At 37.8% G+C, this 24,369-nt stretch overlaps 1 pseudogene; it reads right to left on the bottom strand.

Annotated features, from left to right (window-relative positions):
• Window positions 1-13,321: 13,321 nt before the first annotated feature.
• Window positions 13,322-24,078, bottom strand: LOC111151910 (annotated as a pseudogene).
• Between the last annotated feature and the right edge of the window lie 291 nt (window positions 24,079-24,369).

The following is a 24,369-nucleotide window of genomic DNA, read 5'->3' as shown; positions in this document are numbered from 1 at the left end:
TGTTCATGTCCTCTACCCATTTCTTGATTGGATTATTTGTTCTTTGGGTGTTGAGTTTGATAAGTTCTTTATAGATTTTTGGATACTAGTCCTTTATCTGATATGTCATTTGCAAATATCTTCTCCCATTCTGTCAGTTGTCTTTTGGTTTTGTTGACTGTTTCCTTTGCTGTGTAAAAGCTTTTGATCTTGATGAAGTCCCGATAGTTCATTTTTGCCCTTGCTTCCCTTGCCTTTGGTGATGTTTCTAGGAAGAAGTTGCTGTGACTGAGGTTGAAGAGGTTGCTGCCTGTGTTCTCCTGAAGGATTTTGATGGATTCCTTTCTCACAATGAGGTCCGTCATCCATTTGGAGTCTATTTTCATGTGTTGTGTAGGGAAATGGTCCAGTTTCATTTTTCTGCATGCAGCTGTCCAATTTTCCCAACACCATTTGTTGAAGATACTGTCTTTTTTCCATTGGACATTCTTTCCTGCTTTGTCGAAGATTAGTTGACCATAGAGTTGAGGGTCTATGTCTGGGCTCTCTATTCTGTTCCATTGATCTATGTGTCTGTTTTTGTGCCAGTACCATACTGTCTTGATGATGACAGCTTTGTAATAGAGCTTGAAGTCTGGAATTGTGATGCCACCAACTTCGGCTTTCTTTTTCAACATTCCTCCAGCTATTCAAGGTATTTTCTCTTCCATATAAATTTTAGGATTATTTGTTCCATTTCTTTGGAAAAAAATGGATGGAATTTTGATAGGGATTGCATTAAACGTGTAGATTGCTTTAGGTAGCATAGACATTTTCACAATATTTGCTCTCCCAATCCAGGAGCATGGAACATTTTTCCATTTCTTTGTGTCTTCCTCAGTTTCTTTCATGAGTACTTTATAGTTTTCTGACTACAATTCTTTGCCTCTTTGGTTAGGTTTATTCCTAGGTATCTTATAGTTTGGGGTGCAATTGTAAATGGGATTGACTCCTTAATTTCTCTTCCTTCTGTCTTGTTGTTGGTGTATAGAAATGCAACTGATTTCTGTGCATTGATTTTATATCCCAACACTTTACTGAATTCTTGTACAAGTTCTAGAAGATTTGGAGTGGAGTCTTTTGGGTTTTCCACATAAAATATCATATCGTCTACAAAGAGTGATAGTTTGACTTCTTCTTTGCCGATTTGGATGCCTTTAATTTCTTTTTGCTATCTGATTGCTGAGGCTAGGGCTTCTAGTAATATATTGAATAGCAGTGGTGATAATAGACGTCTCTGCTGTGTTCCTGACCTTAGCAGAAAAGCTCTCAGTTTTTCTCCATTGAGAATGATATTCTCTGTGGGTTTTTCATAGATGGCTTTGATGATATTGAGGCATGTACCCTCTGTCCCTACACTCTGAAGAGTTTTGATCAAGAAAGGATGTTGTACTTTATCAAATGCTTTTTCAGCATCTATGGAGAGTATCATATGGTTCTTGTTCTTTCTTTTATTAATGTATTGTATCACATTGATTGATTTGCAGATGTTGAACCAACCTTGCAGCCCTGGAATAAATCCCACTTGGTTGTGGTAAATAATCCTTTTAATGTACTGTTGGATCCCATCGGCTAGTATTTTGGTGATAATTTTTGCATCTGTGTTCATCAAGGATATTGGTCTTTAGTTCTCTTTTTTGATGGGGTTTTTGTCTGGTTTTGGGATCAAGGTAATGCTGGCCTCATAAAATGAGTTTGGAAGTTTCCATTCCATTTCTATTTTTTGGAACAGTTTCAGGAGAATAGGAATTAATTCTTCATTAAATGCTTGGCAGAATTCCCATGGGAAGCCATCTGACCCTGGACTCTTGTTTTCTGGGAGATTTTTGATGACTGCTTCAATATCCTTACTGGTTATGGGTTTGTTCAGGTTTTATATTTCTTCCTAGTTCAGTTTTGATAGTTTATATTTCTCTAGGAATGCATCCATTTCTTCCAGATTGTCAAATTTGCTGGCGTATAGTTGCTCATAATATGTTCTTATAATTGTTTGTATTTCTTTGGTGTTGGTTGTGATCTCTCCTCTTTCATTCATGATTTTATTTATTTGGGTCCTTTCTCTTTTCTTTTTGATAAGTCTGACCAGGGGTTTATCAATCTTATTAATTCTTTCAAAGAACCAGCTCCTAGTTTCATTGACTTGTTCTCCTGCTTTTTTGGTTTCTATTTCATTGATTTCTGCTCTGATATTTATTATTTCCCTTCTCCTGCTGGGTTTAGGCTTTCTTTGCTATTCTTTCTCCAGCTCCTTTAGGTGTAGAGTTAGGGTGTGTATTTGAGACCTTTCTTGTTTCTTGAGAAGGGCTTGTTTCGCTATATATTTTCCTCTAAGGACTGCCTTTGCTGTGTCCCACAGATTTTGAATAGTTGTGCTTTCATTATCATTTGTTTCCATGATTTTTTTTTCAATTCTTCTTTAATTTCCTGGTTGACCCATTCATTCTTTAGTAGGATGCTCTTTAGCCTCCATGTATTTGGGTTCTTTCCAAATTTCCTCTTGTGATTGAGTTCTAGCTTCAGAGCATTGTGGTCTGAAAATATGCAGGGAATGATCCCAATCTTTTGGTACCAGTTGAGACCTGATTTGTGACCCGGGATGTGATCTATGCTGGAGAATGCTCCATGTGCACTAGAGAAGAATGTGTATTCTGTTGCCTTGGGATGGAATGTTCTGAATATATCTGTGATGTCCATCTGATCCAGTGTGTCATTTAAGGCCTTTATTTCCTTGTTGATCTTTTGCCTGGATGATCTGTCCATTTCAGTGAGGGGGTTGTTAAAGTCCCCTTCTATTATTGTATTCTTGTCAATGTGTTTCTTTGATTTTGTTATTAGTTGGTTTATATAGTGGGCTGCTCCCATGTAGGGGCATAAAATTGTTAGATCTTCTTGTTGGACAGACTCTGAGTATGATATAGTGTCTTTCCTCATCTCTTATTATAATCTTTGGCTTAAAGTCTAATTTATCTGATATAAGGATTGCCACCCCAGCTCTCTTTTGATGTCCATTATTATGGTAAATTGTTTTCCACCCCCTCACTTTAAATCTGGAGGTGCCTTTGGGTCTAAAATGAGTTTCTTGTAGACCGCATATTGAGGGATTTTGTTTTTTTGTCCATTCTGATACCCTGTGTCCTTTGATTGGGGCATTTAGCCCATTTACATTCAGGGTAACTATTGAGAGATATGAATTTAGTGCCATTGTATTGCCTGTAAGGTGACTGTTACCATATATTGTCTCTGTTCCTTTCTGGTCTACTACTTTTAGGGTCTCTCTTTGCTTAGAGGGCCCCTTTCAATATTTCTTGTAGAGCTGGTTTGGTGTTTACAAATTCTTTTAGTTTTTGTTTGTCCTGGAAGCTTTTTATCTCTCCTTCTATTTTCAATGATAGCCTAGCTGGATATAGTATTCTTGGCTGCATGTTTTTCTCATTTACTGCTCTGCATATATCATGCCAGTTCTTTCTGGCCTGCCAGGTCTCTGTGGATAAGTCTGCTGCCAATCTAATATTTTTACCATTGTATGTTACAGACTTTTTGTCCTGGACTGCTTTCAGGATTTTCTCTTTGTCGCTAAGACTTCTAAGTTTCACTATTAGATGATGGGGTGTGGACCTATTCTTTTTGATTTTGAGGGGTTTCTCTGCACCTCCTGGATTTTGATGCTTGTTCCCTTTGCCATATTAGGGAAATTCTCTACAATAATTCACTCCAATATACCTTCTGCCCCCTCTCTCTTTCTTCTTCTTCTGGAATCCCAATTATTCTAATATTGTTTTGTCTTATGGTATCACTTATCTCTTGAATTCTCCCCTTATGGTCCAGTAGTTGTCTCTCTTTTGCTCAGCTTCTTTATTCTCTGTCATTTGGTCTTCTATATCACTAATTCTCTCTTCTGCCTCATTTATCCTAGCAGTAAGAGCCTCCATTTTTTATTGCACCTCATTAATAGCTTTTTTGATTTCAGCTTGGTTTGATTTTAGTTCTTTTATTTCCCCAGAAAGGGATTTTATTTCTCTGGACAGCGTTTCTCTAATATCTTCCATGCCTTTTTTAAGCCTAGCTAGCACCTTGAGAATTGTCATTTTGAACTCTAGATCTGACAGGTTACCAATGTCTGTATTGATTAGGTCCCTAGCCTTAAGTATTGCCTCTTGTTCTTTTTTTGTTTTTGTTGTGAGTTTTTCTGCCTTGTCATTTTATCCAGATAAGAATATATGAATGAGGGGCACCTGGGTGGCTCAGTGGGTTAAGCCTCTGCCTGCAGCTCAGGTAAAGGTCTCAGGGTCCTGGGATCAAGCCCCACATCAGGCTCTCTGCTCAGCAGGGAGCCTGCTTCCCCCCTCTCTCTCTGCCTGCCTCTCTGCCTACTTGTGATCTCTCTCTGTGTCAGTTAAATAAATAAATAATCTTAAAAAAAAAGAATATGTGAATGAGAGAATAAAATACTAAAAAGGTGGCAAAGACCCCAGGAAAATATACATAACCAAATCAGAAGAGACCCCAAACTGGGGGGAGAAGAAAGGCAGTAAAAAGAACATATATACATATATATGTATGTATATGTATATATATATATGAAAGGGGGTAAAAAGAATATATATATATATATATATATATATATATATATATATATATTAGACTAGTGAACAGAACAGAGACACCCACTTGATTTTGAGTGTATTTTGGTCTCTTATAAGAATCTACCTCCCAAAATTTTAAAGAAAGAAAATCTTATATATTTAGAGAATATAGAAAAAAAAATAATATATATTATATATGTTTTTAGGCATTTACATATAAATATATTAAAAACTTATATATTATTTATTATTATTATATTATATATATGCAAAAACATATACATATACAAAATAAGGATAAACACGATGAAGAGATGGAATATGACTGTAAAGATGAAAATTTTAAAAATTCTAAAAGAATTGATAAGATAAGTTGGTTGGATAAAGAAAGAACAAAAAAGGGTGAGGGGAAGAGAACATGCTCAGGCTGGAGACTAGAACCAAGCCCTGTGCTAGATTTAGGGTATATTTTGCTCTATGAGAAGAAATTGTATACAAAATTTTTTAGAAAAAAAACCCCTATATGTACATGAAAAATAGGTTAAACACAATGAAGGATAAAATGTGACTATAATGAAGGCTTATTTATTTTTTTTATAATGAAGGTTTTAAAAGATTTTTTTAGAAAGGTATTGTTAAGATAAACTAGTCAAAAAGCATTTAAGAAGAAAAGAAGAAAAATTAAAAAAATTAGAATAAGAATAGAATAAGAAAATTTAGAATAAGAATAGAATAGAAAAATTAGAATAAGAATAGACTAGAATAAGAAAAAAATAAAATTAAAAAAATTTAATTAACTTTGGAAGACTAAAGGATCATGGGGGGAAAGCCATGAATTCCATGCATTGCTTTCCCCTAGCTCAGGAGGTCTGCTGTTCACTCTCCTTGAATGGTAGCTTGGTTTTGGCTGGATATTCTTGCTGATCTTCTGGGGGAGGGGCCTGTTGTAGTGATTCTCAAATGTCTTTGCCCGAGGTGGAATTGCACCACCCTTGCCAGAGGCCAGGCTGAGTAATCTGCTCGAGTTCACTCTCGGGAGTTTTTGTTCCCTGAATGTTTTCGGTAGAGCTCTGGAGGATGGCAATGAAAATGGCGGCCTCCCAATCTCCAGCCCAGAGGAGTTGAGAGCTCAGGGCCCCACTCCTCAGTGTGCCCTCACAGTAAAGGGGTCAATCACTCCTGTTTCCCTGGTCTCCATCTGTGCTGTGGGCTCACCTGACCTGTGACCGAGCATTTCTGTCTCTGGCACACAGCCCCATTTGGAGTCTCCAAATCCAGCAGATTCCTGCCTCCAGAGGAGGAAGGTGAGTGTCCTTGCATCTGCCACTTGTGGGGTCCCTGCTCAAAGAGCAGTGGACTGAGTGTGCCGCGGATCACGGTTTAAGGTAACCCCCAGCTGAGAGCTCACTCTTCAGCTCTGTTTATATAGCCAGCTTCCCCACTCCGATACCTGGGGGCTCTGCCACACTCAGACACCCCCTGTCTTTCAGTGACCCTGCAGTGACACTGTCCCTGTGAGGGCTCCACCCCTGCTTAGCCTCTGGAGCGATGTCCCTCAGTGGAGCAGACTTCTAAAAGTTCTGATTTTGTGCTCCATGGCTCTACCACTTGCCGGGAGCCGGCCCCTTCCCCTGCGGTCTATCTTCCCGTTGCTTCAAATTCACTTCTCCACATGTCCTACCTTTCAGAAAGTGGTCAATTTTCTGTTCCTAGAATTGCTGCTCTTCTCTTCGATCTCCTGTTGCATTTGTAGGTGTTCAGAATGGTTTGATACCTATCTAGCTGAACTCCTGGGATCTGATGTCATTTCAGTCTGCTACTCCTCTGCCACCTTGCCTGTCCTCATAAGTCTCCATTATTAACATCCCCTTCCAGAATGGTGCATTGTTGCAACTGATGGACCTACACATCATCACCCAAAGTCCATAATTTATTTACATTATGGTTCATTCTCGGTGGTGTACATTCTGTAGTTATGGGTGAATGTATAATGACATATATCTACTATAATAGCATCTTATTACATATTTTAAATATACAAAACACATAATTTATTACCAAGTATGCATGAGCCAGCTCTATCAATTCTACCATTCCTCTATTTTTTACTTAAAATTTAGAGAATGAAAAAATACATTATATACTACTGAAACCTCCTACAGACCATTTGTCAATCACATTTTCCTTCCTCCTCTGCTCCCAGAAATAGTAACTCACTTGAATTTGTTGTTTATCAATCCTATGCATAATTCATACCATTACTTTACATATACTTATTCACAATGAATATATTATGTTGTGTGTTTCCACAGTTTTTATGTGACATCATACTATATGTGACATCTGTAACCTCTGTGTCATTTCTGCTTGTTTTCATTTCAAAAGGTGTATCTGCATTTAAGGGGTAATATATTTTCATTTATGTCTGTGAATAGCTAAACATTGTTGTTTTTAAAGTTATTATCTGATCTTTCTAATAACTTTTATAATAAATTCATGATCTGATTTTTATTTTTATGGCTGGCTTTCCTCATGAGCATTCTGTTTTGTCTGCTGACTTATTTCATTGCATTTTTATACCTTTTCTGTCTTCCCCTCCCTTCCCCTATCTGACAGCCCATCCCCTTTCCTCTCCTTTTATCTCTCTCTTCTCTTTGGAGGATTCAGAAAATTGCCATTGCTTTTACTGGGATCTTTGTTTCAGACCAGATCCTACTGTGCCTCCTAACGTTTCAACCCACCCACAACCCCACAATGACATCATTTATTATTGCTTCAGACTTTTGTAACAGGATCCCTAGAGCAAAGGCCAATGGAGTATGTCAACTACAATGTTTTCATCACAAAGAGATTAATTTTTCTCACATAAGAGAAATTCTGGACATAGGCTATCTATGAATTCATAGATGTCCAAGCTTTTTCCAACCTTCTGCTTCCCCATTGTTAGGATGTGATTTTCATCCTTAAAGACTCCAGAGAGCTCTTTTACTTCCATGCCTCCTGAGGGAGAAAAGGGAGTGAAAAGAGCGAAGGTCAATAGAGCATACCAGCTGTACTTACACTTGTACAAAAATTGCTGGAAATTCCACTAAGTGTTTTCCACTTATCTTCTAGGTGCCATTATTTGTGTGCGTGACAAATTCATCTCCACAGGACTTTGAGGAGACAAGTATTTTTAATTGAATGTATTTTTCATCTGAGAAAAATCAGAAACCATAAGGAAGAAAGGGAGAGGGAACATTGTATGGGAAACTAGCACTGATTTGACAGAGATGTTGAGGTTACTATAGATTTAACCTCTAAGCAGGGAGCCCGATGCGGGCTCGATCCCAGAACCCTGGGATCATGGCCTGAGCCAAAGGCAGACACTTAATGAATGAGCCCCCTGAGTGCCCATTTTCTTTGATTTTCTGTTTTGGTGGGAAGTTCACGGCTCTTTCACTTGGCCTTTCTTACAATAAACATTTAGGGTCAGCCAGCTAAGTATCTGCTCACTTGGCTATGTCCCTATTCTCTCATCTCTTCCTGGCCTACAGCTTCCTCTTTTCTTCTTTTCTTTTTCTTTATTTTTAAGATGTTATTTATTTATTTATTGGGGCGGGGAGTGAGCAAGAGTGAGTGAGCACCAGCTGGGGAAGGGGCAGAGGGAGAGGGACAAGCAGACTCCCTGCTGATCTGGGAGACTGACGTGGGGCTGGACACAGGGCTGGACACAGGGCTTGATTCCAGGACCCTGAGATCATGACCAGAGCTGAAGACAGATGCTTAACCTACTGAGCCACCCAGGTGCCCCTGGGGCTATAGCTTTGTATAAAGGAGGATTGGTAGCTCCTGCTGGAAGGATTTTTACATTTTTTTTAAAGGATGTTCAAAAATAAGAGAAGGATATGTGTAGAGACCCTCAAAGCCTAAGATATTCACCATTTGGTTCTTTGTGAGAAAATTTCATGTCCCTATTTTAAAGCTCCTGGCTCAAGCTCTAACAGGCTTTCCCTTCATCTTCTTTTTTAGTTAACTCTAGCTACTAGATATTGTGGAACATTTTTATTTTCCCATTACTCTATAGGAATTATGTTCTCTACTCTTACTTTCTGCTTTAGCTTGGAAGCCCAACATCCCTGCAACTTCATCCTACTTATTATATTATACACACACATACACATCTACACACACATGTGTTTATGACTATATGTGTATATATATATTGTAATGAGAGTGAATGATTCATGTATCCCAGTTTTGAGTCAACCAACAGATGGCAATTTGCTGGCTGCAGAAACTGCTTCAGTAGGTCCAGAGAACATGAACTCAAGGCTTTGGTTAATTAGGGTAGGAAGTGTTCTCTCCAGCTAGATAGAAAAGAGGAAACATAAAGCTCCAATGCTTCTTGCAGACCTCTCACGATCAGGGTGAAATCAGTCTTAGAGCAAAACTGACATTGTGAGGGGCAGAGGAGGCAGTAGAGAAAACAGAGTAAACCAATCACAAATTCTTTCCTGTCTCTGGATTTCCAGTTATGTCCTTACTGTTTTAAGTTTTGCCACTCAGAGTGGTTCATGGACCAGCAGCATTACTATTGTCTGTGAATTGTTAGAGGCCAAGACTCTGAGACCCCATCCTAGACCAACAAAATCACATTCTATATTTAATCAGAATCTCTGAGTGATTAGCAGACATCAACATTTCAGAAGTATTTCTATAGCCGTCACTCTCAGATACAGTTTGTGGGTTCCTGAGGATTTTCAAAGCTTTTCTGTAGGGTCTGAGAAGTCAAACCTGATTTCATAATTATAATAAGACATGATTTTCCCTCTTTGCTGTACCCACTACTAGAGTCTTCATATTCCTAGTGAGAAATAATGCAGAAGGGAGATTTTCTCCCTTTTTACTTTATAGTGGACTTACGCAGTTCCTGGTTGTGCGGCATATTTGTCTCTTCTTATGCCAGTGATGTGATTATACTTGGAAGAGACCACTTTTAGTCCATGCAGTTTATGTGTGGATAACCATCTGCCCCTACTGCTCTCCCTCTAGGTAATATAAAGAGAGACAATCTAAATTTGGCCAATTAACTCACTTAATTCTCTTGGTCAGTGATTGATTCAGAAATTGGCATATGATTCATGTTGGTACACTCAGAAGAAATCCCAACTCCCCTTTTTTTCCTGATAATATTGGGAACAAGAAGCTCTCTTTACCTTACTTTCTTTTTAAAAAGATAGTATAGGCTAGCACAACCAGGAGTTTCCTTTGTAGATGGCTTCTCTAAAATAACTTTGCTTAGAATATTGAAGCATATGCTATGTATGTTACCAAAGGCCAAGTCTATTTTGTGAGATCATGGCAAGGTAGAACATTAAGTAATACTTGGACATTTACTAGTTCACATTCATTTCCTTCCAGATACTGGTATTGATTTTTACTTGTCTTTGTAATTGATGATATTGAAATCATTATTTCCTCTTCTATTTCCATGAGTTTTTGAGTGAAATTTGGATAAGCTTCATGAATGTCAAATCCAGACACATTTTGAATTGAAGCCTCTGGCAAACTTTTTTTTCCCTCTCTCTCTTTCAATTCTCAGTACCTACCGCACTGCCTGCTTCATAGTTATTGCTGAAATGAAGAAGGAGTTTTGAATACAGGTACTGTAACTTCAAATCCCTCTTCGGCTACAATGAACTCTTATGTTAATTTTGTAAGGAGTCAAAAACATTTGTTCAAGTTTGACATCTTATTAACCTACAAGGATCCTCAATTATATTTTGACTTCTAAAGCTCCCAAGAATATTATGAAAAGTCTTATAGAAAAACGTTCCTTTAATTTAATATTTATTATGTACCTCATATAAGCTGGGCCTTACCTTGGTTTGAATAAGATACAACACACGATCTCCATACTCAAACAGGTCCTATTTAGTGAATAAATTGACATAAGCCTACTTTTTAACCTGGTGTAAGAGCAGCAAATGCAAAGCAGGAAGTGAGAAACTATCTGTGAAGATCAGAGACTTGTCACTGAAGTGAAAGAGGGATAGTAGGAGATGAGACTAAAGAGAAAGGCCTAATCCAGATAAAGAAACACAGTGTTTGCCACATCAAGGAACTTTCACATTATTCAGCTGACCACTGCTACTTACTTTGAAAGAAAATCCACTTGAAAAACATACAAATCCCTCCGAAATAATTTGAGATTATAGTATCTTCTATCTCCCTCCTTCTGTGGGAATGATTTGTATAGACAAAGGGGATCCTTTAAAATGTCTTGTGAAGTCAGAGAGACATTGGAGAAACAATGGAAGGTGAGTCAGATGATAGACTTGAAAGGTAGACTTCAGGCAGTGGCTCTGTGAATGGGGAAGTAGAGAGATCTGGAGATTGAGGGGGCGGAGGATCAAAGGAATTCTATAATTCAGGGCTTTAACTAGCTTAGTGATATTTTACTAAGAAGAAGGAAGCTTTAAAAATAATTACCCCTAAGGGTTCCATGGACATAACCAGTGGACTTTAGATCTGATAATATATGTGATTTAATTTTACAAAATGGAGGCTATTTGTAGCCCCTTTAGAGAATGATATTTATAAATGTATTACATAAAGGGGCAGGGGTTCCTGCCTCATGAACTGAAATGATGAATTTATAGTTTCTTTGAGACTTTTTTTTAAAAGATTTTATTTATTTATTTGACAGACAGAGAGTACAAGTAGGCAGAGAGGCAGGCAGAGAGAGAGGAAGGGAAGCAGTCTCCCCACTGAGCAGAGAGCTCGATGTGGGACTCGATCCCAGAACCCTGAGATCATGACCTGAGCCAAAAGCAGCGGCTTAACCCACTGAGCCACCCAGGCGCCCTCTTTGAGACTTTTGACAAAAGATTCCCAGGTACTCCTTCACTTTAGATGCAATGTCATATTCATGTATAGATTTTATGTTTTTTTAAAAGATTTTATTTGTTTGTTTATAGCAGCAAAGAGAGGGGCAGAGAGAGGGGCAGAGAGAGAGGGAGAGAGAATCTCACGCAGACTCCCCACTGAATGCGGAGCCCTTACAACCCTGAGACCATGACCTAAGCCAAAATCAAGGGCCAGGTACTTAACCAATTGAGCCACCCAGGGGCCCTGATGTATGGTTTTATACCCTCTGAAATAGTCTAATATCTGTTGATTCCAATTTTACACAGATAATATTAAATTAGTTTTGGTGACCCTGACTGTGACCCTTTCCTAAATTTCTTCTGCTCTTTATTTCTTTACCTTCATTATAATTTGCATTTTTGATTTTATAACTTGGTTGGTTAGAGTAATACTTCTCAATTTCTTTTACATCATGACATACTGAAAAATGATATCTGTATATAGTACATGAAAGGCAACAAATAAGGCTGCTTGCTTTAGACCACAAGCCAGATGCTCTAGCCTACCATACCTTAGATCAACTGACGCTGAAGGGAATTGCTTTCTGCTCACAACCACAAAGCTCACCCACACTGGTTGGAATGCTCTGAGTTGTGGAATGGAACTTAAAGAGCTCATGACTCTGGGATGCACACCTGCAATGTTTAGCAAGTATTGTGGTAGCATTTGACATATCATATAGTACAAATGCCATCTGGTTCAAGGAACAATTGCTAGCGGTCACATAGGGATCTTGCAACACGGGGTGCATGACTCAGGACAACTTACAATCATTACAGAGAACATGACTGAAAGCAAATATTTTACTGATGAAGGCTCAGGAGCATTTGATAGGATTTTGTAAATACCCAATTCTTTTATTTATAGACGAGAACACTTGAGACCAAAGAAATTATGTGTCTTGACTAGAGGTTAAATGACCGGACTGTAAGCTCTATGAAGTCAGGGACATTTTGTTAACTGCTATATCCCATTGCATAGTAAAGTTCATTGCAGATGGCAAAAGTTCTCTGAAATGTTGCTGAGTGAATAAATGAGTGAATTGGCCAGGGCCACATGGGTAACAACAGCCAAAATGAGAATTACAGCCTTCACCTCCCAGTTCAGTGATCTGATCCAGTGTGTCTAAGACTGTATGTCACATTCTTATCAATGCTTTATGAATAATTCATTATGTGGCACAAAGCAAAAAAGGTCATGAACACATTCTAGAATTGAATATATTAAGGATTTACCTTCTGTTTTGTAACAGCTCTTATCCCTCATATTCATAAATCAAACATGAAATATTTGGGTTGCCATAAAGCTTATATTTATCTTAATATATTTCTGTAAATAGAGTTAAAAACAACAAAGTTGGTCTTAGATGAGCTTTTGTAAAAATTTTTTCTTTTATGGTAGTTATTATATTTTGTCATTTTCTTCAGTAATAAAACATATTTAGGTTTGTCTTTATTTCCCACTAATTAAATAATGAAAGGCGAAACTTTAAATGAGTAATTCCTGATATATCTTATATGCATTGAAATCAGAGTGAGCACTGTCACTAAAAGGTTATGTCACTCACAAATTCATTAAACATTCATTAACCTCACCTCAGGTATAGGTGTCCTTGTTTACACATTTCAGATTTGCATACACATGCCCTGAACAAGATTGCAAAAATGTTTATAACCCTATGACCACCATAATTATGAATCCCCAGGTAGATATTTGTGAAATCCTTACCCAGTGTGACTTTTCCCCCTCTACCAGGTTTTTATGCAGTTCAGTATACAAGGTGACACTAAGATAAGAAAAGTGAAGTTTCAGCGTGGGTGTCTCCATCTTCCTCCTATGATTCCTGATCTTGTGGCTGCCAAACTCAGAAGGGACCTGGGATAGAACGCTTGGTCATGGGGAAAGCCTCTGTGGTTGGCCTGGCAGTTGGGGAAAGAAGAAGGCTTCAATTTTTCACAATGAATGACATTTTCATTCTCTAATGCATGGTCTTAACCCACTTATTGAGAATCGTGTTTCACAGAGAGACACCCCCCCCCCCGACTGAAAGATGTTTAATTCTTTGATAACATTCTTGTGAATATTCGTGTGGAAATCCTCCATGTGATTCTGGGGTAAGGTGGCACTACTGGAGGTGTGTAATCTGGCAACTTCCCTTTGGGCTTGGTGAAATCCTCACCAGTTTTTGTTTGTACCATATATTTTCCAACAGGTTACCAAAATTCCAGCAGTGATAGGCAGAGATAAATGCATAGTGAGGCACTTTATAGATGATATCCAATTCTTCAATGGAGATCTGATCAATCTTATATAACACATAGATACAAAGGATATAGACTCTATTTCCTTCCACCATGTCAATAAAGTCATGTACTGTGGCATCACTGTGCAGAGCCACACCGGCATTACTAATTTTTTATTCAGGCAGAATGTTCCTCACAATTTCAGCATCCAGCTCACTTTGAGGGCAAGTGACAGTGAGATCGATGCTTTCCTTACCTCCTTCTTAAAGCCAGTGTTAAGGGGTTTGCTGTTCAAGTGAATGCTAAAGCCTCCCAGCTTGTAGTCAGTGATCTTCTCATGTCCCAGTGGTTTCAGGACATCCAGAACAATCAGGATCAAGTCACACAGCCGGGCCACTACAATGACTTCCTTTACTTTTTTCCATTCTTGGCACCCTCATTGATAACTGGGAGATCCAGAAGCTGGGTCTTGGCACCTTTGTATGTGATGACACCAGGAGCTGTAGCGAGAGTGGTGAACTCAGGCTTCATACTGAAATAATACCGCTGCCAGTTACTGAGCCGTGTTGACTTCTCCATAGATGGAAAATCCACAAACCCAGTATTTGTGCATCACCAGTCTTGGCTACATCCAAATCTTCTCCTAGCCCACTACCACCACCTTCTGGAGTAATGAGTTCTCTGCAAAGCTTAGAAACGCAAGCCTTAATCGGGCTTAGGTAGTGTGTGATGGCCTTGTTTTTCTTGAGTCTGAGCCATCTCAGCTTCGATCTCTGGGATCTTGGTTAAAGTGCGGCTCTTGGTGGCGAATCCCAGGGGATGCAGTGGTCTTTACACCATCTCCTGTCCCACACCTGGTGCAGATCAGCCAGTTTCATCAGGTGCTAATGCAACGCACTGAGGAGGTACTTTCTACTTCTAGTGAGAGTTCCACCTGTGAGGCTCACACGGAGACGCAGTGTGGAGCATTCTCCTCGCCCTTCCCCATTTTTTAAAGTTGTTTTTTGGGGTTTTTTTCTTGGTCATTTCTTCATTGGGGAAGGGGATGCATCATTCACTGTGGAGCTTGGTCCTGGCCCCCATGTGTACACAGGTTTGTATTGCTGAACTCTGCACACTGAATAAAACAAAGCAGAAAGACGAGCTTTATTGCAAGGGTTTTGACCTGCAAACTGGGAAACTCAAGGCTGTGGGAGCTGTGAGTTCCGAGTTGCTCACAGATTAAAGGGCTTTTTTTTAATGTATTTATTTATTTGAGAGAGAGAGAGAGAGAGTGAGCCCGTGAGTGGGGAGAGGGGTAGAGAAACAGAGAGAAACTCTCAAGCAGACTCCTGGAGGAGCAGGGAGGCAGTGCTGGCTCTATCCCAGGACCCTGAGATCACGACCTGAGGCAAAATCAAGAATTGGTTGCTTAACTGACTGAGCCACCCAGGCTCCTCCAGACTAAAGGATTTTAATAAGGCAAATGCAGAATGTTGCCTAGTTGTGGTCTTTTTCCTTATTTGGATCAGGGTAGCCCAGTCAGTGGAACAAGGAAGTCCCAAGATGACATAACAGACTTGGTGTTTGGGGATTGGCTGGCATCCTTTGCTGATTTTTGAGAAGAGCTGTACATTTCTGTAACTTAGGTAAGTTTGTTTTGTTTTTCTTTAATGGGACTGTACTGGCCAACTTCATTTTGTCCTTAACATATATGACTCCATTTTTGTTCTAGTTCTACAATATGCACGTATATATACACACCACAGGAGGTCAGAGATCTGATGGGTTGAGGAACTCTAGCTCTTTTGTAAATGAGCGTATTAGAAAGAGGCTGATTCTAACAGATGGGTGGCTGTACCCCTACCTTGGTGGGAAGCCAGCTCTGTCTGCATGTCTCGTACAGCTAAAGCACTGGGGGTTGGTTGGGGGTAACTAGACGTTGAGAGGAGCTTGGGTGGACATAGTAGCTCCATCTCTCCCTCTCTGTTGTGGATTGGTGGCCAGGTCTAGCCCTGCCTTGGAGGCAGGTCACTGGGCTCTGTGGGGACAGGGCCTGAAGACTCCGATGGCTCCATGGGACCACTCCTTGGGCCCTTCTGATGTCATGCTTGTCAGAGTCCATGACTCTTCATCTTTCATAATTTATATTAATCAAATGTTTGGGGGGGAGGAATGAGAAATTGAATCATTTGTTACAATAATTAATAGCAACTTGGCTATTGATATGAATTATACTGCTGTCCCTTTCACTCTTTCTCCTATAGGAGACACTAAAGGGTATAGAAAGTAGACATTAAAGTGGCGATTTAACAATTGCCACATTATCTGTGATTTTTGAGATGTGATGGAAAAAAGAAAGGTCACAAAATTTAGAGTAGGGAAACACTAACAATTTGTTTTTTTAATATAGGGTTTTATTCTGAATATTGTGGGGATTTAGATTTGCAGTTAATATGAGAGAAGAGTTTGAATTTTGTTATGAGAGGCACAGTTTATTCACATAGAGAAAGAGTATATTGATTTGTAGGAATTACTATGTGGTGATTTAGAATAAATTTTACCAAAAAACTCCACAAAAAACCTTAATTTCAAGATTTGGAAGGGTTTGGCTGGTATACCAGAAACAATGTAACAAGTTTTTACCTAATCACTTAATAGTTTTTTAAGATGTGCTTGAAGGCGACATAGAGACCCGCAGACAAGATGATTCTAAAGATGAGCAAACTTTTAGCTTCTTATAACAAGGTAATAGAAGATTCCTACATAGCAGTTGCACAAATAATTGGCAAAATTCTGTTTGAAATTTAGCAATGGCTTAGAACACAGAGGCATATTTATAAAACTAATTAGCATTCATCTAGCAGTGTAAAATTAATAGTTAATGTAACCTGGAGTAGAATCAGAATTTAGAAATCTCTCTAAGAGTTGGAAATAATGGGCTCAATTTGATAAGAAAGTATTTATAGGAAATGTTTAGGATAGACAAATTCATAGAGACAGAAAGTAGATGTGGTTACTAGGGCCTGGAGGAAGTGGGGAATGGGGGTGATTACTAATGAATGTCTTCTGTTTGGAGTGATGATATGTTCTGGAATTAGTTAAGGGTAATGGTTGCATAATTTTGTAAATATACTAAAACCTAAATGTACAATTTAAAAGAATGAATTTTATGGTTAGTGACTTATATCTCAATAAAAAGTTTAAAAAGATATTTATGGCTAACAAACTGGGAATAGAACAAAAACTTATGAAAAACAGAAGGAAACTGAGCACGGTAAAGAGTTTTTTAAATCTTGCACAGGTAGCCAGGCAAGACTAGTTGCATTTATTTTTATTTATTTTTTTTTAAAGATTTTATTTATTTATTTGACAGAGATCACAAGTAGGCAGAGAGGCAGGCAGAGAGAGAGAGAGAGGAGGAAGCAGGCTCCCTGCAGAGCAGAGAGCCCGATGTGGGGCTGGATCCCAGGACGCTGGGATCATGACCTGAGCCGAAGGCAGAGGCTTTAATGCCTTGAGCCACCCAGGTGCCCAAGACTAGTTGCATTTAAAGTAACTTATGCGTTAAGCTGTTTAATGCATAAGTTACTTTAAATGCAACTAGTCTTGCCTGGCTACCTGTGCAAGATTTAAAAAACTCTTTACCGTGCTCAGTTTCCTTCTGTTTTTCATAAGTTTCATAATCTTTCTGATTGAAACAATTTTTTTGTTTTATTTTTATTTATTTATTGATTGATTGATTGAAATAATTTTTTGGTACAGAATTTTTCTAGGTAGAGAAACTAGTTCTTAGGTAGAGAATTCAAAACTTCTATCAGATTTACAAACGGCTTTAAGAAACAAGAAAGTTTACATATCACTGTCCATTAAGCAGCAGTGTCTATAATAGTGTAATAAGAATACACTGAGGAAAGTAGAAGAGTAGGTTGATAGACAAACAAGTTGCAATGGACAGATAAATGGAGGCAAATAGAAAATCAAAATATATAGTCAGGAACTAGTGAGGAACTAGTATATTTAAGTATTTGGTTTGAGATAAAGGTGACATCTTTAATAGAAAAAAATGAATTATTAAACAAATGATTTCCAAGAAAATTATTTAGAAAAAAATAAAGGTTTTAAAAATTTCTTTCCATACACCAAATTTCAGATTTATTTAAGAGTCTCTATAAAAATTAAATCTTAAAAAAAGTACTGGAAGAAAATATAGGTTAATTTTTATGTAATGTATGTCTTGAAGAAGGCCTCCAACCATTATTAAGAAATGAATGTTCTTTTGAATACAGGAAAATACAGGAAACTTACATAGGGTATAAAAGGCAAATAACAAATTGGAAAAGCACTGCAATATATATGACAAGGTTTAATGTCCTCAATACAGAAAACACTCTGAAACACTTCAAAGAGAGAGATCAAAAGAAAAGTGATCGAAGGCCAAGAAAAAGCAATTTCTAAGAATACGAATAACCTGTAGACATATAAAATGTTCAAAAGTACTCATAACTGAAGAAATTCAAACTTAAATAACAATAATATAGTACTGGCTAATATTAAGAAGTCTGATAATACCCAGTCTTTAAGCTGGAGTTAGGAAACAGACTTTTCCATTCATATACCGGTGATCTGGGTCTAAATTGCCATCATGTTTCTGAATGACAATTTGCCAGTATCTATCAAAAGCCTTAGAAATGTGGGTAAACTTTGACCCAGTAATCACTGTTCTCAGAATATATCCTAGGGAAATCATTATGTAAATGCCCACAAATGAATATTTGAGAAATATTTCTGCAGCATTTTTTATAATGGTGGAAATTTTAAACAGTGTCAAGTAGGTTAAATGAATTACGGCTGTGGCCATAGTAATTTCCCAAATTGTCACAAAAATATTTCCAGTCCCACATGCTCTTCCTTAACCTTGTCCCTCCCCTATTTGCAGTTGGAGTCTGTTTTGCCTTCTCCTGAATCTGAGTAGGACTTTCTGGCTCTCTCATTGAATAGAATATGCTGAAAGTGATGTTTAAAAGCAATATGACTTTCCATCTGGTTCTGTCTCTTTTAGAATTTTTCCTCCCTCAAAACCCTGTTTGTTGTGTTTCCACATTGTGAGGAAGCCCAAACTACATGGCAAGGTGACATGTAGGTGTTGGAGTAGAACCGGCATCAAGTGTTCATGTAAGTGAATGAGAGTTCAGATAAAATCAGCCTCCAGGCTTTGAGCCGCTACAGCTGATTCTAAGTAGAGCAGAACTCTACTTTTGAGTTGTCTGCTGAGCTATTCCAAACTGGAGATTTGAGAGCAAAAGAAAGACTATTGTTTTGAGTTACTACATTTTGAAGTGGTTTTTTTTACATGGCCATAGTACCTTGAACAGTGTTGTTATATCTAAAACTGGAATATTGTGAAGCCATTTCACGCAAAAATATATATGAATAAATATGTATCTTAAAAATTTAAAGATGTTTACAAAGTTACAGCTTGGAAATAGCTCATAAGATCATAGAATATATATAATTACATGTTGTATGTGTGCACAAAAAATGCACATAAATATCCAATGGCCAGCATAGGTATGCATAGAAAAAGAGGATAAAATATTTACCAAAATGGAAATGCTGGTTGTCTTCAAATGTTTGGAATAAAAAGGATGATTTATACTTAATTTTTATTCTTGTTCATCTTCCTGGCTTGTTATATTTTCTAATTTTTCTTAAAGTGGACATTGATCATTTGTTCAATAAAGATGAAACAAATTTGGACTTAAATTAATCACTGATGAAGTACAAAATATTGATGAACCTGGTTCAGTGCTGCTCATAAGAAAAAGACAGGAGCTTTAGTTGATTACAAGTTTAAAATCAGCCAACAGTGCACTGTAACTGCTGAAGTGTTAATGCAAAATTAGGTAGTAGTTACAAAATTTGAGACTCCAAAGCACTGAAGGCAATAGTCCTATTATATGACACACTGAACAGATAAGACTTTGAGGTATCACAGTTAAAGAAGAATGGCAACTGCGTTTCTTCCAGAAGGTACTGACCCTAATGGTGGTAAGGTCTGAAATGCGGTTATGAGGCACAGTAGAAACATTAGGGAATCCTGCTGTGTTAGAAAAGAAAAAAGAAAAAAAGATGTAACAGATACAGGTACAGCAAAATAGGGTTAGACTTTATCTGGATAATTTTAGAGAGCAAGATTTAAACAATAAGTAAAAACCTCAAAGAGATAGAGTCAGCTCAGTTGAAGACAATACTTCCTGTTAAATTGAGATATTCAAAAATTGACCAAAGAATTTAGTGAATCATTGCCTCTGGCATTGAGGTTCTTGGATGTCAGGATGTTTAGATGAGAATTCTGTACTTCATGAGGGGGTCTTCTGGGGGTATCATTTAAAGTCCTGTTCCTGCCCCAAATCTTCAAGAGTCTCAGTCATAAAAGATCAGAGCCCCAACAATATACTCTCTGGGCGGGATTCTGTAAAGTCGCTCCTTAGCTTACCTTTTTCTAGCAGGATAGCTTTCTGAATTCCCAATCTCTTTAATTAGTACAGCTGAGCTAAGTTTGGCAGTGATTTTTCTCAGAATTAAGGACTCCTATTTCTGAAGATGATGTATGCTTTAATTAAGTCTCTTCATTAAAACTTTCTAGCTTTGATTGTCAGTGTCTGTCTCCATGCAGCACTTAATAGATATCTGGCCATTTCTTCTTCAATCTGATTAATGTAGACAGCTCCTCTTAGTCATTCAGCCCCACAAAATGAATTTTAAGGCTTTTTCCCCCCAGATAGGCTGAGCGTAGATCTGTTTTTTATGTGCTTCTTTTAAGTGGGGTTCTTGACATACCTTAAAATTCTGGCTAGCTACAGATAGAAGATTTTATCAAATTGTTTGAAGAAAAAAAATATTTTCCTTCCTTAGCAATTATGAGAAAACAACTTAAATGGAACATTTGAAAGAAAAATTTTTTTATTAAGATAGGAAGACGAAAATAAACTCTACGAGTTATGTTAAGACCCATGCAATTTTCCTATCATGAGAATCCCTACCCCTGACCTTGCTCTCTCACTCATGTTTAGCTAGCATTGATGGATTTCAGGAGGTATGTATTTATAATAAAACATCACTCTACCTTACTTTGTTAGAGCATATGCACAGATCTCTAAACACTTGATATTTGGGCCAAATGGTCTACCTCCATTACATCCTTCTATAGCTCTCCTTTGGTCTTGAAAACAGGAGGTAACAAGTGGGTTATGAAATAAGAGCAAAGTTCCAGAAAATACATGGTCCCCTTCTCTTGGCATTCATCTAGATACATTCAAATAACTGAACCCAGCATGTGGCACTGAAAGGGAGATTTTATGGTACTTAAACAAAATAATAAAGTTTGATTTGTTGACTGTACTTAAAATGAAGGTAGGCAGTTCCTAATAATTCAAACAAAATCTTACATCATAATAATTCCTCTGCTATTCTCAGTGTATGAAATTCAGAAGAAGATAAAGATCCATTATAGATATTTAAATATTCCATTTACTAGAAATGTTGTCTCTTTGGAATATATCTAATAAAACAACTTAAAGCATTTTCTGTGGAAATTTAAAAAGACAAATCCCCATTTAAAATATAAATAATAAGCAAAAAGAAGAGATATATAAATGTATGATATATCTGTCTTTACTAATCATTTGGAAAGCCTTTTCAGCAAAAGTCCCAGTGTAGATTATATGCAGATGATCTGTACTGTTTACTATCAGTCAAGATACAGATCACTTTCAGGTAAGATTATTCCTAGCTATAATCCATATTTGGCTAACTTTTCTTCACTAGTTGTAAAAATTCCTAAACTACTTGCCAAATGGGTGAAATGTCCTTTTCCTTATGGGGAGATCTATATAACAGTATGTGGAAGAGGAGGAGTTACGCTGATTCTTCTCTGCCCTTTGGAAAAAGACCCACTCAATTGGGCTTATCACTCAATTCCCACCAGTGAACTCTGTCCATTTGGTGGGCAGTCCTTGAATACTATGACATTTCATTGATAAAACACCAGAGAAATTTTATCTCATTGACAGATATGATTAAATAGAGACAAAAGCAAACAATCCTCCCCCTAAATAAAGGAAAAAACACCTACATTTTAGCTTAATAATATTCTCAAAGTGTGAAGGATTAGAAGATGAAGAGCGTGAAAGAACATGAGGTTCTTCATTTCCCTCTGAGAGTAGTTGCATATTTACCTGAATTGTGCATTGATTGCTGGGTTTGGGAGCATCTCAAGTTTGTAAGTCAAATTTGTAGTCATTACTAAGCATATGTTGAGAAATCATGACCATGTTTTCAGATCTTATCATCTTCTCTGCCTTTGCTCTGCCCCTATTCTTCTCCTTCTAGCTCAGCTTGTAGGAATGGTTGACTAGATGGGTTTTTGGGTTATGAAGACCTGGTCCTATCCCAGCTCTACCACTCACCAGCATGCAAGTTGTACAAGTTGCTTAACATTCTTATGTTCTGGATTCTTTATCTTTAAAATAGAGATAGGGGCACCTGGGTGGCTCAGTGGGTTAAGCCTCTGCCTTCGGCTCAGGTCATGATTTCAGGGTCCTGGGATCAAGCCCCGTATCGGGCTCTCTGCTCAGCAGGGAGCCCACTTCCTCCTCTCTCTCTGCCTGCCTCTCTGCCGACTTGTGATCTCTGTCTCTTTCTGTCAAATAAATAAAATAAAATCTTATTTAAAAAAAAATAGAGATAGTACTCCTGCCTCATGATTTTGGTGCAGATTAATAGACTAATGCTAGTAGCAAGCTTAGTGAAAAGCCTTGTGGAGGCCATGCTATAAGACTTAATGATTATTGACATTATAGACATTATATAGACCTTATTGCTATTATCTTAACAGTGTTTGGTATACACAAAGGAAAGAAATAGCAAACCTTGCTCTTTGCATGGATTCTGCTTTCCACTAGTTTATGTGTTACTGAGCAGAAATTTTCTTTTCTGTGTGCTCTGTTGTTGCTACTTTTCATTTTTATACATTTTAGCATTCTTTTCAGGAGAATAATGTACCCATCTTGAAGATTTAATACATTGAAGTGGCATCTGCCAGCCATATCCCAAAGAAACTAAATCTAATTTACAGAGTCCCAATGTCAGAAATCTGAAAAGTATACCGCTACTATAGGAATTTCTTTACAGGCATACCTCAGAGATATTGTGAGTATGGTTCCAGACCACCACAATAAAGTGAGTGTTGCAATAAAGTGAGTTAAATGAATTTTTTGGTTTCCCAGTGCATATAAAAGTTACATTTATACTATACTGTAGTCTGTTAAATATGCAATAGCATTGTGTTTAAAAAACAATGTACACATCTTAATTAAAAACTACTTTATTGCTGAAAATTGTTAACTATCATCTGAGCTTTCAGCAAGTCATAATCCACTGATCACAGATCATCATAAAAATATAGTAATCATGAAAGGGTTTGAAATGTTGTGAGAATTATCAAAATGTATTACAGACACATGAACTGAGCAAACTCTTGGAAAAATGGTTCTGGTAGTCTTGCTCGACATAGGGTTGAAACAAACCTTCCATTTGTGAAAAATGGAATACCTGCTAAACACAGTAAAGATAAGCGCAAGAAAATAACATATGCTTGTACTCAGTGACACAAAATGCTCTTTGTCTATTAAAAGTATTTCAAAGAAAACAAAATAAGTTGTATTTTCTTAGGACATAATTTATACATTATGATTTCTTTAGGTTTCAAGAAAACACCAAGCCATTTGCAGCAAAATTAAGTGAAGAATATAGGTTCATGTATAAACTTGATAATATCAATGATTCCTAAACCTGGTAGTTTGTCAAGACACTCTGGGAAGGTTGTTTGTTTGTTTGTTTAAAGATTTTATTTATTTATTTGACAGATAGAGATCACAAGTAAGCAGAGAGAGAGGGGGAAGCAGGCTCCCTGCTGAGCAGAGAGCCTGATGTGGGGCTCGATCCCAGGACCCTGGGATCATGACCTGAGCCAAAGGCAGAGGCTTTAACCCACTGAGTCACCCAAGCGCCCTTGTTTGTTTGTTTTTTTTTTTTTAAAGACTTCTGTAAACTCTGGATCCATTGGTTGCTGATCAGGTGCAGGAGGACCTGGGGATGTGGTTACAGTATGGACTAGTGGAGATCTTGCCCTCTAGGCAAGAGGCCATGGGAATACCAGACAAGGATTAAAGCTGAGAACATTTCAGATGATGAGACCCATGGCACATCCTTCCTCTTGCTCTGAGACTCTGAATTTCATCCTGACTTCTCTGAATTTCTTTTGCAATTGCCATCGCCATGTTTCTCAAAGAGTAAGAATCCTTGGGCTGTGAAAGGATATGGCCCCAGAGGCAGCACAAGAGACCAGGAGGCATAGGACCAGAAATAGGCAGATATCGTCTATGCTTAATCACTCTACTCAGTGAATATACCTGATACAAGCATCTGCTTTAAAGATACCTGCTTCATTTTGAGAATATGGCTGTGTTAGGGAGGGTTTAAAGGATTATTCTAATACAGAGAGCCCGTCTATACAACCTCCAGACTGTTAACTCTCTTTGGTGCTTTGAAGTCCTGATATACCTTCCAAA

The sequence above is a fragment of the Enhydra lutris genome, unplaced genomic scaffold (assembly GCF_002288905.1).
Source record: "Enhydra lutris kenyoni isolate GAN:26980312 unplaced genomic scaffold, ASM228890v2 scaffoldscaffold27, whole genome shotgun sequence".
NCBI lineage: Eukaryota > Metazoa > Chordata > Mammalia > Carnivora > Mustelidae > Enhydra > Enhydra lutris.
The sequence above is the reverse complement of the archived record's forward strand: the minus strand, read 5'-3'. Positions and strand labels throughout refer to the sequence as shown.